The sequence below is a fragment of the Dromaius novaehollandiae genome, chromosome 6 (genome assembly GCF_036370855.1).
Source record: "Dromaius novaehollandiae isolate bDroNov1 chromosome 6, bDroNov1.hap1, whole genome shotgun sequence".
Classification (NCBI taxonomy): Eukaryota; Metazoa; Chordata; class Aves; order Casuariiformes; family Dromaiidae; genus Dromaius; species Dromaius novaehollandiae.
In genome coordinates this window covers 6,521,612-6,543,038 of record NC_088103.1, presented here as the reverse complement: position 1 = coordinate 6,543,038, position 21,427 = coordinate 6,521,612, and the positions used below count along the sequence as shown (strand labels likewise).

Here is a 21,427-nt window from a genome sequence, read left to right as displayed (position 1 = left end):
GCAGCAACATTGCCAACAGATTACAGAGCTGTTCATAGCACTGCTTGAAATGAAAAACGACAATGCTGCTATGTCTAATAGCAGGAGAATGCACATCTGCTATCTCCAAGTATTTGGTGCTAAACCATACTTGCCAGATCGCCTTACCAAATTCATTTCTGCTGTCGCTTCTAGGCTAGGTTTCTACATGGAAGCTGCTAAAGCTGCTTTCAAGCTAGCACTCCTCGAGTATGTTTTGTAGCATCAATATTCCTACTCAGTACACAGCAATATTCAGCGCCTGTGCTGGGGAGAAATACAACTGTAAATTGTTGCAGGAAAAAAATCTGGCGATTTCTTCGTGAAGTCACCGGTTTGGAATCCGATACTCGGATCAAAATTAACATTTAGCTATTCCACGTGGCCTCACTGCCTCCCACTCGCGGCTCCCGGCGGTGTTAGAGCTCCTTGTTCGCACTGCAGTGCTCACGATGGCTGCTTTCCAGTCGGAGGCGAAGGGTTGCCTGCAAGCGGTTTATGGAGTCTGTGAAATGCTTTGTTTATCCAAAAATATTTTAGCTCCAAGAAACATTAAAGCGATACATAGATTTCAGCATTTGCACAGTAAAGGACTACGACTCCTACAGATACTGCGAGAAACTTTCTTCCTTCGGGCACTATCCCCATAAAGAACTCTTTCGCAAAAGCAAAATGACAGCAAAACAAAAGTGTAGCTCTTAATAATATGCAAAATAAGGTTGTTATAGCAAGGGTGAGGACAAGCAGAAGACAAAGCTGGGCTGCCATTTCACCCTTGCTCACTCAGTCCAGAGCAGACCACAGTGTATTAATCTGTAGGAAAAACTATGTGCTGCAGCAAGGTAGGGCAAATCCTTTTCTACGGGATCTTCCCTAGGAAGTGGGCTAAAGAAGACAACTGTAAAAGCAAAGAGAGTTTCCCTGAGGTCTGGTCCCCAATTTAAACAATAATAGTAATAGTGAAATCCAGCTAACCAGCTAATCTGCTAACACTAAGTGTTACAACATTCATACCCACCTTAAAAACAAAGCTCTGCACAAAGCATGTTAACAGGGTTGGTCTTTAAAGAGCAGAGGAGTCAACCACATGGGTCACACCAGAGACAAAACCATGACATTTGACAGTGGAAATTTTCAAGCTTAACACTCAGGTCACCACAACTCAATTTAAGTATCTCGAGGCCATAGACCTGGAGGACAGCAATATTAAGAACGTTACAGTTCAAAAGCAGCAAGAAAGAACCTCCATTTCCAGCTTGAAACTCTTCTCCTTTAGAGACATGCCCTCCACATACTCGATTCCTGATCTCTGCTTTAGGATGAGCAGAGCAGCAACAGCATAAATCAGATGGGCTGCTGCCTCTTGCTAAGACCAAGATACCTACATAGAAAAAAGAGACTATTATTCTCCAGCCTCACCATTCTGGTTCTCTACTGCTAATTGATTAATGCATTTTTTCGGTGTGACACAGCAACCTCCTGCTCTTTCTCGCCTTATTTGGCTCCGCAGGCTCCCTGTCCCGGAGCCCCAGGTACATAATTTACGTGGGTTGTGGTTTCTTTCTTTGACTCCGTCAGGGAATTCCCAGCCGGGGCGGTTCTACACCAGTTCGTTACTTCATAAGCTGTCTAATTAATCGATGAACTTATCTCAAGCTACATTCAAAATGTGGAATTAAGCAAATATAAACAGGGAAAAAAAGGCTCGTCTCTTAAACAGTGATCTAGCAGATACGAACACTTTTTTTCTGTCCTTCAGGTAACTTAATTATATGCAGGTTTGCTGTAAAATAATACTACATACCCGCATGCACTTCTACTTTAATGATAAAAAAAAATACTAAGAGATCCTACACAGCATTAGAACAACGAAACAGCAAGTTTGGACATCACCAAAAATACATGTGCTGAAAAATAAGCCCTACAGTTTGACAAGCCATTTCTTTGTAAGGTACCAAAAATTGTACAGACCTTTGCAGTAAGATCCTAACTCATACTACCTTCAAAACTAGAATTTGTCTAGTGTGCTCAGAGACCTCAAACAGAAACTGCAAGAAGTGAAACCAAGTCAATCCAATATATGAAAAAGATAAAAGCGAGTAAGTTGGGGGAAGCTTTGGTCAACTTGGTGCTTACCCTCCACGAAGTTAACTTCAGCCTTACAACTCTACAGGATAGTTCCTCAAAACGAGCCTTGTGCGACACCTAAATACAGGAAAATTAGACTAAGCTCAAGAATCTAAGCAAAAACTTGCAGGTTTATTATGGGTTCCTCATGATAACCCTGCCACCAAATAGAAGAAATTACCATCTCTCTTATCTGAAAACACACCGTGAGTCAAAATAATTTCAGTCTCGCTCTGAAAAGTCAAAGAGTGTGTTATCGCTTAGTATTTAACAAGTCCAGGACCAAATCAAAACCACCACATAACAGTAAAACAAAACAGACTTATCTGTCAGGTTTTTTTTCACACCAGGGACAAAAACAGTTATGCAGCCATATTAAGTGCCAAATTAGCTGGTTTGCTTAAATGCAGCATACAAAACCTGGAATCTTTAAAAATAAGAGTTTTCTACTTTTTTTTGCCCCCCTTCAGAGATACGAGCTTTACAGGCAGATTGGTTGAGAAAGCCTAATTCTGAAAGAAGCGTAAGTAGACTTACACATTTCACCTATGTTGTAGCAAGTTTCAAAAGCATGTCAAATTAAGATCCATAGAGAATTCAGTCTCTGCAGGAGTCAGCAGAGCACAAAGAGCAATATGGAAGTTTTCCTTGTATTCTTGAATATTTATGTTAGTACTAACGTAAGCGGAGTGGCTGGAAAATAAAAGCAACCTTCAGTCTCTGTGTCCATTCAAATTTTCCTGCTCAGGCTTCAGACACTTGTAAAGTGACACAGGTATCCGTTATCCGTTTAGTCCAATTAAAGCATCAGCCTAACACGGACCGACTGAGCAACCACTGCCTGATGACCTATCAGGCCTTGATTTTCATTAGTGATATTACAGTTCAGCATCACCTCCCTCCCCAGAGACCTTTCCAAGCTACACACCCGATGCCATCCTTTCTTCTGCAGTTTCTATGTCCTCCCGCTTCAGAGATTTACAAGGGTTGTGCCACCCCCAGAGAAATCATAGCAGCCTTTCGCATTCTTCAAACCCCTTTTCTTAATTTGGGGTCTGAATTAATTACAGGCCAGAGTGCAGGTGCACGTTAGCTCACTTTGCGCAGCGTGATGAACTGTCCGCAAGCTACGACGCTGACCAGAATAAAGCCTCTCGTGGTGGTGCAAGCGCTGGTGCAAAGGTAATGAAAACTGAAATGTCACGCTATGATGTTTCCCGTTCTTCTGCATAACGGATTTTAATTTTAGGCTACAACATCTGATGCAGGAAGAAAAGGAAGGAAGGGCAGCTGACACCAGACTTGGACACACCAAGAATGAGACATTTTCATTTTGCAGTTGGTTAAATTAGTGTGCCTTCAGTTCACACTCAGCATTTCTAGGGTCACGTTTGCAAGATTTATATACTGTCACACTGATGTCACCTTCACGTGTGAAGTGACAGTCACAGTCAGTCACAAGCTGCTGACAAAGAGCATGTCACCACACTTACGAACTAGAGCAAATGCCACTTTTTAAACTCTTGCATAACAGGGGAATAACACGATTAAATAAGCTGGGATGGGGATGGAAGAGGAAAACACTGCGGCATTCAAGCAGGTAGATGCACATCCTCTCAGAGCTAAAGTGACTTCTGAGTGCAGGTTCAGCAGGGAAATCTATGGGAACAGAGAAGCTAGAAAAGCTCTTTTATAACAGAAATTACAAGTGGGCCAAAGATAGTAGCAAAACTTCAGCTTTGGGGAGAATCCAAAGGTCAGAGAAAAAGAGACAAAGGTACAGGAGGATGCAACACATGATCACATCTCCATTTTAAACTCACATGACTTTTCTGTACACAAAGTCATCCTCCATGACTGGCCTGGGATCTGCTTACATATGATGTTGCCCTGCGATTTAATGCACTTTTCTTCTCACATCACTGCAGGTGTGAATCGCAGGGACACATCAAAGCAAGAGCTCAGCACTTTCTGAAACACTTCACCAGTATGTTTTTTTACCTACCCTTTCATACTATGCAGAAGGGATAGAAAGCAACTGTGTCCTGTGATCCAGCTAAGGCTTCCCACCATCCTCCTCCGGCGCTGGCCCGTGAAACACTATCCAAGCATGTGCAGGGGCAAAGGGAGATGAGCATGATCAGAGCTACGTAGCTAGATTTGGGCAGCAGGCTCTGCATGGGGGAAAAAAGGAAGCCTGAGGAAGAAAAAGACGATGACTGGCCAATATCAAGCACTCATTTTCCTGAAGCAGGTTTTCTTGAGAGCTAATTTTGAGCTTAGACAGATAGCTAGTGGTGAGGGGATGCAGACCCAGAATGACAAGCAGAGCCTCTGACAGCCTGAAGCTCTGCTGCAATTCCTTCCTCCCCTCTTTTACAGCAAACCTTTTTTTTAAACTTACCAAATGCATCTCTCAGATCTCTCCTACAGACTAAAAGCTAGCGTGTTAAGTGGAGCAAAAGCGAGACAACATATCAGCTACTGCATTAAAATTGTCTCCATGTTCCTTTTTGCTAATTCTTTTGGTGCCATAGTTATGAATGGCAGGTAGGAGGAAGCTAGAGACAGATCTGTTCATCAGACCAGCATCATGTAGGTAATGACATAGTAATTCAATACTTGCTCGCTCTCCTGGAGTATTAAATTCCACAGCTGGGTCTGTGATGGAGCCAGGTAATTAGGCTGAGGTGCAGCCTGCTCCTAAGTTTCACAAATCTTGCCTGTTTCTTGGGTCTCTGGAGGCAAAGCAGAGAGAGGCTCTGCTATCAGCGTGCTGGTAGTGGTTTATTCCCTTGCGTCTGTAAAATATAACAGTTCAGCAGTAAGGTTTCTTGACAATATGCAGTGCTCAGAGGAGCCACAGACCTTGAACTCCCAAAGATGTTTTACCGTCACCTGCCACACATGCTAAACTTAGCAGAAACTGTTTTCTCCTGTGACACTGGCTTGAGTCTCCTGGGAAGAGAGATTTATTTATTCTTTTGTTGCAGCAGCCAAAAGTGAGAGACCTGCACATGCACCTCCCCGCTGAGGGCAATGAATTCAAGCTGAGTTTGCACTGGACAGCAATTCACTGCAAATAAAATGTAAAGTTAGAAAATGATGCTGTGAGAACAACCCATTGAAGGGCACACAGATGCTTTAAACAGTCTACAAAGCAGCGTACAAGAGTGGTTGATGGGCGACAGCTATTCTGTGTTAAAAATGAATACATCCTTCATCCATTTCCTTCAGTCTGATGCCTGATACCTAAATCTTAGTGCTTCTTAAGTGGGCTTAAAGCACATGCATTAGCAAGACGCAGATGACTTCCTGGGGGCAGAGGATGGGAGAAGGTGGACAGTGGGCATCTCTTCTGTCAGAGAGCAGCATGTCCGTAAATAAACTCAAGTTCATATGCAACAAATTCCAAGTACAGCTCAGTCCTAGGAAAGCCCCCGCAAAGATCCGAAACATCTAACCACAAAAGTCATCCCGACTTTCAAAGGTTCCTAGGGTTCGCAGCAGAAATTCATTTCATATCCTTAGGGTTTTCTATCCTCTGTTTTGACCTAAAAACCATCAACTTGGCAAAAGAGTTTACTGGACCACACCCCCACCACGTTTCAGTAACTGGTTTTTAATCTTGTTTCTTCCATGTATTGGAAAGCATCTGTGCACGGTTCCAGCATTCCTCCTGTGCAGTTAAGAGACGGTGACTTTGCAAACTGCAGAAAAACAATTCTTCATTCTAAATTATTCATTTAGAAACTGCTTCTTAGAAAATGCCTACTTGCAAAGTTTGGTTTTGAGAGTGCTCCATTTGTTAAGCAGCCTTCAAGGCAAAACCAAGCCCTGTGGGACAGGAGAATCTGCGGGGCCACTACAAAAGCGACTGAGGAAAGAGGCACTTTAAAGCTCACGCCCGGCGTGTCTGGCACTCCTCAAAGCCAGCCGTTCAGGAGCAGACCGCGTTTCTGAGAAGCAGAATTCAGTTCTAAGAATTGACACCAATGAAACCAGCAAACACACAAAAAATACTAAGACTCGAATTTAACTTTGACCATTTCCAAAGAAAAGCCGCATGAGAAAAAGACTCGAAAGTCATTTCATGCCTAAACTGCATCTCTAGGGCTGACTAATACACAACTGCAGGGCTAAGGGAGCAAGGTCAGATGCTGGATTGAAGAGTTGTCATGTCACTGTCTCACTGCCTAAGCAGCTAACATGAACAGCATTTTAAAAGCCTCAGGCCACAGAAGCCAGAAATACCAGCAGCCTATTTTTGACCTGCATGAGCACCAACTTTACCCGCTTTTTAGGAATCCCAGCGCTACAAATGGTTCATGTTCATCTAGTGCTTGCTCCTTGTTTCCCCACTCACTACATCTCCTAACATTTCCCCTCCCTCAGACCTGCTCTCCCCGGTGTTTGCGTTGTTACTACTCACCATCTTCAGGTTTTTATTATGTAACCTCAATGGTTTTAAGTTTTGCTTCAAAGAGAAGAGTTTCACTGTGTTTTTAGCATTTTAACAAGGGCTACGTTCCTTCTTCCATCTGACAGCTTCTACGGTGAACTTTGATACTGTATCCAGTGACCAAAATGTGGTTTTTGAAAGAAAAGTAACTTCCTTGAAGAAACTAAAGTACTGGATGGGGGATTGAGGGGGGAATTCCCCACTATGTTCTATTCCTATTAAAAATACTAATAGCTGGGAGTCTGAAAGCTAGCATTTATACAGATGTGAGGGATAAATAATCCTTTCCAAGCACGTTTTGTCAATAATTAAAACATTACCTTGGCTTTGACTTACTTCCCTTTTTCAGAGGCCATCTCTCATAATGTCTGTATGCATCTGTTACTCAAGTTTTCCGTTAACTTAATAAATAGCAAACCGCCTCTTCCAATTTTAACAGCTAATCAAATGGTTTAGGAAAGGGCCCAAAACATTAAATTGCCAGGCCAAAAAAAAAAAAAAAAAAAAACAAAAAAAAAAAAAACTCCAGAAATATATGCACAAATTCTAGTTGAACATAATGTTTTTTTTTCTGAAAAACTGGGGAAAAAAAATATCAGGAAACTGAGCTACATCTTCCTCAAAGGGCAAAAGTGGGACTACAGAGAAAACCAGTGCTTGGGAGCAAGGTCTTAGTGTCAGTAGAGAGGACCTAGGCACACTTACCCATATGCACACCCATCGTTTCTCCACGATGCCTTGTTCAAAAGGGAGAATAGTAACAACACCAAAAGAGGACCAGTATCACAAACACTAAAATCACTGTATTATTAAACACAATCCTGTTTGGAAAGGGATGCTTCTGCCCATTTCTGTTTCGGAGCCCAGTGATGATAAACTACAGTCCTAGAGTAAACAGTTTGATTCTGAGTCGTCCTCTTTCGGTTCCCCATGTAAGTACAGAAATTTCAGAGTCAGCAACAAGCAGTTCCTAAGTATCAGTAGTGCAACATATCCTACTTGTAAGCAGCAGACAACTTGACTGCAGATTTTACAGCTCAGCTGATCTTAAATCTGGCAAAAGCATGTTTTTTGGATCTACCTTCCCCCAACTACAGGCCACAAAACTAGCTACAGCTGGAGGTCAAGAGTAGCTGATTTTCCCCAAAAGGGATGTGTTCTGCTGCCCTTCCCCAAGACGCCATCTGCAAGTCTTTACCCCAGCCAAGGAACTGCTAATTCCCCTTAACTGCTGGAATCTGATCAAATCCTCCGGAGCGAGGGAGAGGAGGCAATTCCTATACAGGCAGCAATTACAGCCTGTTCTCCCTCCCCTGCCCTGCGGGAATGCTCATCCCGACTCCAGCCCTCCCACAGACAGGCAGGAGTCAAGAGCCAGGGAAATTCTTCAGCAAACCTCACCTAGTCCCCATAGGGCACTGAGGGTCCCCCCCACCCCAGCATGTTTTTTCTGTTGTTTAGTGAATCGCGTCAACCGATGTGCTTTCACAAGCGGCTCCGTTGTACTTCTGAGCTACACCGTCACTGCAGACTGCTTCCTCCAGGCTGCTGGTAAACCACAAGGGTTTTGAGCCCAGCTGCTGCACGCCGTTATCTGAGGCGCCCCGCACTCACACTTCCCAAAGCGCACGGGCAATATGTGCCTTGCACCGCACAAGCCGCTCACCTCCCCTTGCCAAGAGTTAAGCCTGCTTACCGAAGGTTGCGCTGAGCTAAGTTTACCGGGAAAAGCCGCTCTCCATAGGCCTTGAGATCTGCAAGTTTTGATCTGGGCTGCAATTCGGGTTGAAAATGGCTACGTACGTGCATCTCCCACGGAGCAAGCACTACACTGTGTCCTGTTGAGCTGGGGAGAGCAGAACTTGGATGCTTTCGTTTGGTATTTTCGGTCCAGCTCATCACAGCTTGGTGAAAATCCGCACGTGCACACTCGTTTATACACACAAACAGGAAGAGGCTCCTCTCAGCGGCAAGGACAACCCCGCACACCGCTTTTTGGCTGTTTAAAGGCAGGGCCGTAAGGGAGAGCATGGGGACAGCCACCGCGGCAAAGCATCCTCCAGTGTCCCCGGGACGCTGGCACCGTCCACGAAAAAGCAGAAAGCTACAGCAAACGCTGCACACTGTGGCCCTGAGAGGGTGCAGGACTGGGAGAAGGAGGAAAAAATGCCTGCATGCAACAACTAAAGAGTTTACACTAATAGGCTTAGCCGCTGAGCTGGTAGTCATGAAAGGGATATTTCAAGGCCCAAAAGCACGAGCGGATTCTGCTCTCTACGGACGTAGGTGTGGGTCTTTCTATGGACAACTAAGGAGAGGTTGACACACTTTGCAAGAGCAGTTCGATTAGGGAAAAGAAGGGAAACAAAGTGATTCATTGTCTGTGAAACTGGATATAAAATCTAGTATTAAAAAAAAAAAAGAAAAATCAACACAGACCCTACATTTCTGATGCTGACCTTACAAGGCAGACTTTGTTTTCCGTTTTAACACTTTCAAAGACCGTTCTCCACTTATGCTCGATCAATCACAAGTATTACCAGTCATTACAAACAATCTCCAAGAATATTTTAACCCTTCCCCCCACCACAATTACTAGGAAATTACTTGCAGATGAACACGAACATCAGCTCCAGGAACAAGTATGAGCCCAGCACCAAGGTGGCGGCAGCAGAGGTCTAAAGGGGCATGACAGGGCCCTCGAGAAAGCTTGAAGGAACATGAAGAGCTGGAAGACACGGAGGAACGGCGTGAGGATCAGTCCAGAAAGGGCAGAAACTCTACTCTACAACTTGAGCTTCACCTCTCAGCCTCACATACACCTCCACTGACTTTGATGACAGGTAGTCCCCTTGACTAGCAGGTTTAATTTGGGAATACTTTAAATGTTGCACCGAGAATACTTATATTAAATGCTCTGTTTAGCAACTTACTGCTGTATGGCATGTACACTGCATATCAATACTTACACTTGAGGAATGAATTAAACATGCAGCTTTAAGTACCCGCAAATGGCTCCAGGTAAGGGAATAGCTCTGCTCTTTCTCCCCAGCACGGTTAACTTTATAAGGTTTGTCTATGGAGAGGTCTCACTTCAGACTGCCACTGGAGGAACAGTGCTGCCCTCACCCTGCGAATGTAAATCATAGCAATAAAAATACCAAATTTATAATAATAGAAAAGGGTGCCTTGTTCAAAACAACATAACATTCACTGTACAAGACAATCTGCCTTCTAAGGGCTTGACCTGTGTTTTTGTTTTGTTTTTTAAGAGTAAGGTACAAGTAAGCTGTATGTGTTATGAAACACACGACAATTCAACTTAAATAAATGATTAATTCTTTGGTTTAAGATGACCACACAGTCACGCACTTCTGTTTTAGGAAGAAGTTTGCTAAACCATTTTCAGAGAAGATTTAAAAAAGCATTTTTTTTTTTAAGAGTTCTTGAAAGGAAACAAACATCCAAATCCAAACGGGGATAATACTGACTCCAGAGAAGCACACAAATGCATTGCCTTTCTCTCTCTCATTCTTTTAATTCTCCCCCTATTTTTAAAGCTACAAACACAGAAAGGTCAGCGTATTCATTTCAACGAGCATATACTGAAAATGTCTCACTTTGTAGTGTCTGCCGAGATAACTGGCCTTTTCATTCCTTCTAGCTGAAGCCTGTGTTTTCTGTTTTGGTGAAAATTAGCAACATTAAGAGGAATGACAAGAGGATGCAAGAAATACACAAAGCTCCACATACAAAGCCCTTGAGTCTGCAAGCTCTGACCCTGTATCATAGACTGATTTCATGCTTAGTTGTATTTTGGATACACTTACACATCAAATACAAGCATATATTCACGCATACACTTCATCTAAGATACTGCGAACCAGCTTTGTAAATTCTGAAATCCCTTCCGAGAAGATGGACTAGTCAAGGCTGTTACTGTATCACTGTAACAGCATCAATATTTTAATTGTATGATACTAAGATCAGGCACCACAAATATGTCTGCGGCATGTGGCCCTTAGAGTCCCACAACTTCTTTTCCTTCTCCAACATCAACAATACATCAAACAGACACACACCGTTCATCGCACAAGTTATTCCACTTCAATGGTGCAGAGATCACCAGTAGCATTCTGCGTGGCACAGACTTCAGAGAAGCAAAGTCAACCACTACTTTATAAAAAACACTAGTGAAGGCAGCAAATATACGACAAGAACCCACATGCTGACATCATGTTGTTACTTCCTTCCCTGCTGGAAGTCAGGGTCCTCCCCTGAACCAGAAGACCAGGAGGCAGCTCTCCATGACCTACTGGGACACAGTTTAACACCGTAAAATGGGAAGAGGAAGGGAAGGGGGAGGGAAATCAGTGCTACTACAGCCATGAATGAATTTAGCCCAGAAAGCTCGCTTTGATGTGACGAGCTCACGCAGGAGATGGAACTGAACTGTGTGTCCCAGCTACACATGACTAACCAAGACTACAAGATACAGTTATTTTTCTGACATTCAAAAAGGAGCAGGGTGTACTTATTGGGCTGTACATTTGTATACCCAGCTATTTTGAAATCACTATACCCTGTGAAGTCCAACTATGCAGAATGTAGTTAGAAACACATAGAAATTACAAGATCTGTCACCTTACACATGACAGATAAAAAGGCTTCACCTGCTTGAATATCCCACGAGAAATTAGTCCTTCTCATACAATAAAAAAATGTTTTCTGGAGTAAGCCAGTTGCCTCTACAAACCTATGTGCGCATTAAAGTGTTCAGATATAGTTTATTAATGATATTGACAATCAGCAAAGGCAAACTATAGAACTCACTTTTCCTGAAATCAGGGAAACAAATTTAAATAATCGCTGTTTCCAAAATCACCACGTTGTTTTGGCTTTTTTTCATCTTAGTTTTTGCAAGGCTTCAGGTAGAAGGTCCAAACACTGATGAGGTTACCATCAAATCTGCACATAAAAATAAGTAATTAATCTAGCAGCATGGCATAGCATCTTACAGACTGAATTTCAACATGCAGCTATTAGAGGAACTGCTTGAAAGAACAAACTGAAAACTCAAAACAAAACGCAGCAGGCGTTAGGAAAGGATATTTTTTTACCTAAAAAATATAAGACGTTCACCAATTTTGCATCGTTTTTGGTACATATTCCACCTTTAGGCAACTCAGGATGAAAAGATGAAGAGTTCTTACCAATAACATATGTCCCGAACATGAAAACAAGATTCCCAGATTGTTACTGAATAAAACCCAAAACTAACTGAGACTCCGACAGGGCTTTTGAAAAGGGAATCCCGTCTCTAAGCATACTGGAATTCTCCAAAGGAGTCAAAGGATAAAAGATACAGCTAAAGGAGATATGGCTAAAGCAGACTACTTGGATTTATTTCCTCATGGCATTTGACAAGGTCTTTCACCAAAGGCTCCTAAATAAACTAAGCAGCAACAGATAAGAGGGAAGATCCTTGCACAGAAAAATGATTGATAAAAAGATTACAGAAGAGTAAAGAACAAATGGACAGTTTTCTTAGTAGAAAGACCTCTGCCAATGGAGATCTAGAGGTATCTGTCCTGTTCAACATGCTCAGCCTGGAGAAAGGGCGGATAGTACACTGAAAACATTTAATGTCTTGAGTACTTTGTGTAACATTAGCAAAGAAAAGGAACTAATGTGAAGAATCACAAAAGCGTTTTAAAGATTGGTGCCACTCAATAAAATGGCAAGTGAAGTTCACTGTAGACAGCTGTAAAATGATGCTTAAGAGAAAATGCCAGTACAAGATGAACTGTGATTTAACCAACACTATTCAGAACTAAGATCCTCAAGGAGTAACTCATAGTTCCTTGAAAACATCAGCTCAATTAGACAGGCACAGAGAACAAAACAGGTAACAGTATCTTCTATGGCACAAATCTGGTGCACCTGTATCGTGAATCCATCTGCAGCTCAGGTTCTTCCCTCTTCTCCACTCCCATCTCAAAAAAACAGAACAAGAAAAGTTCAAGAAAGGGCAACAGAGATGACCAAAAGCACAAAATAGTTTCCATATAAGGAACAGCCAAACAGCCTGAAACTCTTCACTCTGCAAGGCCGATGCTATAACCTGGCTCTGTAAAATCACAGGCTGGCACAGACAGGGTGAGTAGGTGTTGACCATTTACTGCCTCCTCCAGTACAAGAACTGGGAAACACCAGAAGAAATCTGCAGGGTTGAGAGTCTCTACGAGTGAGACGGGAACCTCAGGGTGCACAGAAGTCATACCCCTCCCCAAATCCTAAATGAGATTCTTACCATAGTAAATCTCCATCCTTGGAGATTTTCATAAAACGTGAAGTTAGCCTTGCTCTGAGCAGGAGGTTGGGCTAGAGACTCGAACCTAAATCTTCCTGTGCTTCTGTGATCTTCACAAGCATAATCATACCCACTTACACTTACATTAGCAAATGTATTTACTTGCAATAGACCAGGATAATTTAAAGCTACTCAACTGTACAGAAGATTAAAAATACTATTGACCAGTCTGTAAAGACTAAGCTGGCTTTCTGGCTTCTGCCAGTGAGAAACCCTAGCTGATCTTTTCACCCTCTAATATTTTATAGTCATCTCATTTCCTTTTAACATACCTACAGCTAAGTTGGACATAGACTATGATAACAACATTAATTAATCGTAGGTTGTTTATCTTTTCAGATTATCCTAGACTATTTCCTATGTTATCTCATGCTAGGTAGCAATCTTAACTACGCCTCACAAAAAGTACATTTAACTGGGGTTCCATCTCAAGGACATTATAGATGCTAAACATTTACATGGGTAAACTGGAAAAGTTTGTGGAAGAGGACTCCACCAAGAGTTACTGAACACAGAGATGACAGACCTGGTTCAAGAAGTGGCTGCTAAGAAAACTGGCTGAAAAATGGTAAGCAATCATAAACACTTGCTCTACTTTATGGTCCTCCCTTAGTGTCTGCTTTTGGCCAGAGCTGGAAAAAAGATACAGGGCTAGATGGGTCTGTGTCTTCTCAATTCAACTACCCATTCTCTTGCAAATGTTCCCAAATAAATTCTGAACAAAGTATCAGAATGTAAGTAATCTGCATTTGACACACATAATTTAGGCCTCATTTAAAAAAAGAAAAAAAAGTGTCCTTTGATAAACAATCTATTCACAGGCAGAAAAGCAGAAAAACTGAAACAGGAAATTCATGAAAACAAAGTCAAAATCTGACTTTTTTTAAATTTGTGAATAATTGCTCCTTGCTACCTAAAAAGGCTTTTGCACTGTTTCATGAAGAGCAGATAAGAAAAACTAGCCCATTACCAAATATTGCTCTTGGCAAATCCGAGTTTCTCCTATCATGACTGAAACTGCATAAAATCACAATTCCACCAAACCTATATCCTGGCATCCCAGACGTGTTGATGGAAACACAGAACAACATATTCCATCAAGAAACTATTTGAGTAGGGGCCTTCACTTGCTTGCATTCAGTCTTCTTTCCCCATTCCTGATTTATTCAAAGTTTTTTGTATTCTTTTTTTCCCCGACATATGATCTATCCCAGCATCGCCCTGGCCCCCAAACGCCTACCTTCACCATCCTACACAATTTTGAAAATAAAATGCTGCTTCCTCTTCCTTCCTGTAGGCCTTGTTGTTCACTCACCTATTAGCCTAGAAATGTTTCCCCTAAAAAATCTGTTCTGGATTTTCACTCCCATTTAAAGCAAATGGGCTTTGAACCCTAACACGTCTTCACCAGTTAAGCTAGCTAACAACGCTGGTGTTGAAGGTGGCCACTGGCATTTGAGTCACTCCTATCAGTGGATGATGAGCATGCACTGGGAACTGTATGTCATTCGCATATCCGAGCAGGTATTTTTGCAAGAATCCTCCTCAAGTCACTTCCAAGGTCTTTCTCACGAGAGTAGTCATTGTAAAATCTTTCAAATAGTTTTAAATTAACTTTCCTGACAAAGTTTTCCAGAGCTATACAATTTGACTACATAAAACAGTCTGGAAGAGCAGAGGCTGCAATGAAGACAAATTATAGACCTCACAGTAGAACAGAAACGATAGCTCGATTTATATGGAGCTGTTTCATTAGTATGTAGATTCAAAGCAATTCCTGTGCAGTTATTCAAGTACTATCCAAGTCTTCCCAGCAAGCAAAAATCCATTCTGTGGACAAATAGGGTTTTTATAGCTTGGCACAGTTCTCAACTGCAGCGTCAAACTTTTCAATGCGTGGTAGATTTTTACTTGAAAGTGGCAGGAGAACTCATGCCAGAAGACTGTAGAAAACGCCAGCTCAGTGGCAGAAGGTCAAAGAGTGGTATCAAGAGATTTTACAGAATTATTTTGAGACAAGCTTTTTAAAAACACTGTGCTATCTAGAGAGGCACAGATGTACACTACTAGGGAAACCTAGTAAACACAATCTTTATGACTTCTTTCCAACCAAAGGTAATTTTTTAACTCTCTACCTTATGAAAAGCGCAGTGGTAGGGCCTCCTGTAGGTGGTAAGATCTGTTTCTGTGTCTGTTTAAACTCTGGTTCTTTTGCTGTAATTAAGAATAAAGATGAAGTGTTAAACCCAAGAGTTTTATGCAGACCATCCTCTACAACTACTGTCAGATATCAGATTGAGGCAAAAGGTGTAAAACATAAAACAACCATAAATCAGACCCTGCCACAGAAAATTTAAGAAAGCACAACAGAGTTTAAGGACTAACAGCCCCAACAGTTGGCCTGTCTCCACTAGTACCCAGAATTATGGCTGCAGGAGGAGAAGCTTATTTTGACCTAAAAGAAAGGCTCTGTATTCTATATTCCCCACTTACCATTTTTACAGAAGCATTTAATGTCACTTTAGGGTCAACAGTGACCCTGAACAGATGTTAAGCATGAACACTTCCAACATACTGGATTTTGCCAGCTGTCACCACATCGTAACAAAAAAAGAGATGGTAAAACCCCGTCGAAACCTGATCTGTGTGTTTAGGGTCTCCCGTTGAATCTACCACAAATGGAGCGGTAGATTCACTTACAAGGACAAATTTGCAAACGCTTATATATTCTCCCACTAAAGCATTTCAATCGTCTAAATCTGCCATTTTAATAAATGCAAGTATAAGATTTTAAATTCAATTAGTACGAATCTCAGCACTCCAAACATTAACTATGCAAATGACTTTTAATGATATTCAACACACACAGAACGAAGCTAATACACTAATGGACAGACAAGGAAAACAGTAAGACATTCCAAAAATTTTATGCTCTTTTCCACTCAAGGAAATTAAAGGTGTAGGCTGCACTAGCCAGGAAAAGATGACAGCTCTTGAAAAATCTTTCTTAAGCTAAGGCCACAAAAGCTCTTCTCTCCAGGTATGCTACAGAGCTACGTTCACATGTAACAAGAGAGCAAGGAGGAAAAGCAGCTGCTTTATTCGGTGAGCTCTCCTTGCAAACTGCTGGATTTTGCATGCAATATATCTCGGACGATGTTGTTCCAGCTCTCAAGGCAGGAATCACAATCTCTTCTGCCATTTTATACTTCTGTTTTCTCCTACCTCCTCCCTGATGAAGACTTAGGCAACGCTACTCAACTCACCGCTGTTCTTCAGAAGTAAGGGACCAACACGGATATTCACGGGAGCACTAAATTTTACAAGCCCCATCCCAGCTGACTGATGAGGATGAAATACCGCATATCACACTGAAAAAAGCCAGTCCAACCACCACATCTGAAGGATTCTGCTATCCAGCTTTCCAATTGCGCACCTGCGCCTCAACCAATTTAATAAGAAAGCTGCCAGTTTTCACACAGCTATGTGTCCTATGTGAAAAAAAAAACCAAAGCTACTAGAGTTCAGCCTTTCAGGGATTTCTTTAAGACTTTTTTCCAAGTGGCAATGCGCTGTGCGTTGAAAGCTACCCGCAAAGAGATTAAAAATCGAAGAGGCAGAAGAAGCACCACCCTGGGAAGTCCAAGAGAGAAAACAGCTTTCGGGTCACGGTGAAGTGGAGGAAGAATTTTTTGTTTAAAGCTAAGCAAGCTTGCATAAGTGAAACCTAATGTTAGTGAAAATGCTTTCATGTTAAAGACTTACGAGTGTTTTCCTTTGAATACAGGAATCTATCAACTTGGATGAGTGAACTGTAAAAAACACTGATAGTAATAAGTTAATATAAAAAGCTGCATTTCTTCAAAAGCCAAGCAATATATTCCTAAATTAGATCTTCTTTTATCTTACATACTCTTAGCCAAGAACTATCAGAACAAAATTTGGGTGGTACCTTCAAGCATTTCTTCCCCAACTACATTAATGCTTGATAAACCACAAATAGTGTTCTAAACATGTTTAAATATTCACTTATTTTAGCAAACTATACGTAGCATAAGGAAACTAGTTATACTTAGTAGTTTATTAACATGGATATTGTTTTTACCAACAAAAGCCAAGCACGTACAACCAGCACCAAACACCATCTCCAATACATTTCAAAAGCATAAAGCAGATTTAGGACGAAAGCTCCACCAAAAGCCAGTAGGTTTCATGCCTTCTGAATTCTCTTCTACATTTCCCCTGACTTTGGGTGGGGAAAAGAAAGAAGAGGACTTATAATTACTAGCTGTAATGAAGCCACCTACATTGAGAACATAGTTTCCAAGGTGACAGTACAAAAGTCACGCAGAACATCAGCCTTTGGAGGACCAGCTGCCCCCATCTCTGTGTTGGTTTCCTGGGTGCAAGAGAGCTACAGTGACACTGAAATCCTTCAAAAAACACTGATGGTTTACACAAGGCTCAGTGTTAAGCCATTTCTTTCAGGTGGGCCCAATCATGAGACCCAAATTCTCAAATCAGAAACTCGTGTTTTTGAGCTCGTTTTGGGCCTCACCTCTGCTTCAGAGCATTTCTCTACATACAGCTGTTTCTGATGTATTACACTTGAATTACAACTAAAATAGCATCCAGGTGCTCTGCTCTATTTCAGCAAAGAACAGTTTGGACTACCTTGCTGTGAAGCCTTAAAAATCCTTACCGCACGACATGTGTCTCTGGGAACCACACAGTGCTTTTCAAAGAGAAGGATCTAATGTCAGATCCTACAGAACCAGTGTTCACGACCACATACAACCATCCTCGTTAGTTTTTAGATGCTTTTACACAGTTTTTTTTTTTTTAACCTCCAAACAGGCCTTATCTGACACGTTGGAGAAAAAGGTTCTGGATTATTTTTGTCTGAGCATTTTACACGACGTACAGTGGCCCCAATTAGAAAGTCTTAATTCAGCGACTGTTCCTTACGGCCAGACTGAAATTGCTATTAAATCTGAGCAAGTCCCAGGCCACCCATATTTAGCACACCAATTAACCGGTCTTGAACATCAACGCAGTATGGTAGTGACCAGAAAACTGAAAGAATTTTCAAGTTGCTCTCACCAATAATGTATGCATTCATCCCCAAAAAGAGTTCTCAGTTAAAGAGAACTTAATAATTATTTAATTAAAAGCAGCATCTATTGAAGTTTGCAGCGTGTTTAGAGAAACGATGATATACATGGAGAACAGTCATACAGAAGGAGCTATTAAGAAGTTACCGCCTTTTGAAGATACCATTAATCCTGAATAGTCAGAGTATCCATTAGTACCTCTAACTCCTAAAACTTATCTGAGGGCTTCAATTTATTAAATTTATAAGTGTTGTAAGTTTTCCTTAAAAAAATAATAAAGCGCATAGAGATATATTGTCGCTAGGCTGATATATGAAAGATGAAAGAAGCATGATAAATGATTTGGGAACCAAAGTTTGATACACAGATTACAAACACAATTTAAAGACATGTGAGCTAAATTTAATTCTGTTCTACATACGCGAACCCAGAAAATCAATGCAATCTCTCTAGATTTAAGGGGGGTTATATCACTATTCTAAAACTAGCATTTATCTTCCATCTGCAACCAAATAGGGTTGACTGCATTCTCATTCTGAATTGTAAGCAAGTTCACAAAGCTGAAGCAATTTCAACGCCCGCGAAAAGCCTCACAAAATAAAACAGAAAGTACGCACTCTTTCAGTCCAAAAGACATTCCCAAAACAAATATAGCCAAGCCCAAACCCACCCGGATCGATGGCAGAGCTTCCACAGACTTGAATTATGAGGAATCACGCCTAAATTTTATACTAGTTTGCAAAGTGGCAAGAAGGCTAACACAAATCATTTTCCTCCCCACAGAACTGAAGTGGCCGAACAGATTTTGAAGCAATCTCTACGAAAGCTGCTGTCACGCAGCGACACACCGACGCTGATCCCGGCCTATTTGACGACAGGACATTCAGTGGGTTTGAAACACTGACATCCTATTTCTAGCCCTAATAAGAGAGACTGCGTGATTCAGTGTCTGCAAGCTTCATCGGCACCGTGTCAATATGGCAGAGCTCCATTTTTACAAATAATACCCTTTTCTTTTTCCTTCCGCCCTCACCTCTCTTACGTACAGTGAGAGCCCCTGAAGGCACCAGGCCTTCTTAATGAGGTTTTCACACAAGACTGAATAAATTAGAAAGCTTGATCAAAATAGGGCCTCTAGCAGGCACACAGTAGTAATCAGACAGCCACATACATTATACACCCCCAAAAATATATCCAAATAATCCAGCCCTTCGATCAGCAAGCAATTTCACAAGTAAACCAGGAGAGTATTCACCTGCCAAGGTGATGAAGGTGATGACCACTGATGAAGGCAAGGCCTCTCAGCACTAGTTCTGCTGTTAAGTCTCTCGGCCCCTGACACATTGAGGCTGTCACTACCCCGTGAACCTCTGATTCACGGATTTGAAACAGCCTTAACACCACCACCCCAAATCTTGAAGTTTTCAGGTTTTTTTCCTCTCAATTTCTCCTGCCTCAGACACCTACACTAGCTTCACTTCCACCTTACACTGTTTTGACCTTGCAGGATGCCCAGATCACCTCAGCTCGCCCAGAGCTCTCACTTCAGCGGCGTACCAGGAGCGACTCTAGCTCCGTAGAGTCCTCCCTACACACACAAAAAAATCAGTTTGCTGCAGTTCGGTTCAGGAAAACACTGCCAAGCCTAGCGCTGCAGCCAAGTTTTACCTGGTCATCCCTGCACACAGGGCACCCTTCACAGGCGGGGAAGCACCCTTAGGCGCGACGCACAAGGTCTTGCGACGCCGGGTCCGAGCTACTTGGACGCGTTTTCTGCAAGCGGGATTTCCTCCCCGCTCACGTGGGCGCGCGGTGAGGCACGGTGGACACCTAGAGCTTTGCGTAAGAGAGAAACCAACCTGTTTACAGCAGAGGAGGGACAGCAGAGGAGAAAGGACGTCTGCAGATGCAGGTCCTGCCACGTGTCTTCTACAGTCACCCCCACCGTCCCTGGAAGGCACAGGGCTGTGGGCGGACGGCCCTTGCGGTTGTCTGGACCGTAATTTCGTGACGGGTGACTCCCCTGCGAGCCACCCCACACCCGGGGGTGTCCTTGGGGCCACACCACCCAGGAGCTTCCCGGGTTGAGGGGACCGGACCCCCCCTGCCCCAGGCGCCATGGGGCTGGGGTGACCGGCCCCCCTGGGCCCCCCAGAGCCACACTGGGACCAAGGGGATGGGACCCCCCCAGGCCCTGCCGTGGGGCCCAGACCTCATGGCCAGGCTGAGCAGGAGGGGCCCTGGCATTGAGGGGCCCAGACCCCCAGGACTGAGGGGACAGGACCCCCCCACGGCCACAGTCCCCGAGGGGAAGGGGCCCCTGGGCCTGAGGGGACCTGCCCCCCCAAATCCCTCACAGGGAGGAGGGGACCTGCCCCCCCAAATCCCTCACAGGGAGGAGGGGAGCGGATCCCCCCCAGACCCCCATGGGGGCTGAGAAGGTCCCAGGCCCTGCCAGCAGCTGGGGGACCGGACCCTCCAGGGCTGCGGTCCCTGAGGGGAAGGGACCCCCGGCACTGCCGGCACCGGACCCCCCCGGGGGCTGAGGGCACCGGTTCCCCCCGGAGCCTCCGGGGCTGAGGGCACCGGACCCCCCCGGGGCTGAGGGCACCGCGGGCGGGCTGAGGAACGGGACCTCCCGGGCCCGCGGGCCGGACCCGGCCGCGCTGCGGCCCCGCTCCGCCGCGACATGTCACCGCTCCGCCGCCGCCCGCCGCCCTGTCACGCCGCCCAGCCCCCCAGGCCTGCGCCCCGGCCCCGCCGCCCGGCCCTGCGCCGAGGAGGCGGTGGGGGGGGGGGGGGGGGCTCGCTGCTCACCGGGCTGCGCTGCGCGGAGGCCCGCGGCGGGTTGGCGCGGCCGCCTGCCGGGCGGATCCCCCTGGGCAGCGGCAGCGGCGGCGGCGGCGGCCCCGTGTCCCGTGCGGCGGCGGCGGCGGCGGCGGGCGGGGCGCGGAGCGGAGCGGGGCGGAGGGCAGCGCGCGCCCACGTGACCGCCGTGTCATCCTGCGCGGCCATCTTCTGCGCGCCGCGCACCGGCCGGGGCCGGGGGGGAGGTGACACCCCCTGGGCGAGGGGCGACACCGGGGTGGGGGTGACACTCGAGGAGGCGCTTGGACACCTGGGCGAGGGGCGGCATTTGGGTGGGCGGGGGGTGACACACCTGGGCGAGGGTGGCGCTTGCAGGGAGGCGACACTGGGGTAGGAGCTGGGGCACCTGGGTGAGGGGTGGCACTTGGCTGGAGGTGACACCCGTGGGCATGGGGTGACACTTGGTGGGGGGTGACACCTCTGGGTGGGGGGTGGCGCATCTAGGGGGAATGACATCCCTGGGCA

The 21,427-nt window shown here is 44.4% G+C and overlaps 1 protein-coding gene across 3 annotated transcripts in view; it reads right to left on the bottom strand.

Annotated features, from left to right (window-relative positions):
- Positions 1-21,084, bottom strand: part of SGMS1 (sphingomyelin synthase 1) — a 98,381-nt gene extending 77,297 nt beyond the window's left edge. The window contains exons 1-4 of one of the 3 annotated variants that reach the window (XM_064513554.1): positions 20,912-21,084; positions 15,116-15,194; positions 12,551-12,603; positions 11,441-11,575 (exon numbers count right to left, since the gene is read on the bottom strand). The gene's annotated coding sequence lies outside the window, so the exon portion shown is untranslated. Of the gene's footprint in view, positions 1-4,150; positions 4,314-11,440; positions 11,576-12,550; positions 12,604-15,115; positions 15,195-20,911 lie in introns of those variants that run through there. The other 2 variants (XM_064513557.1, XM_026097378.2) reach the window with 2 other exon arrangements.
- Between the last annotated feature and the right edge of the window lie 343 nt (positions 21,085-21,427).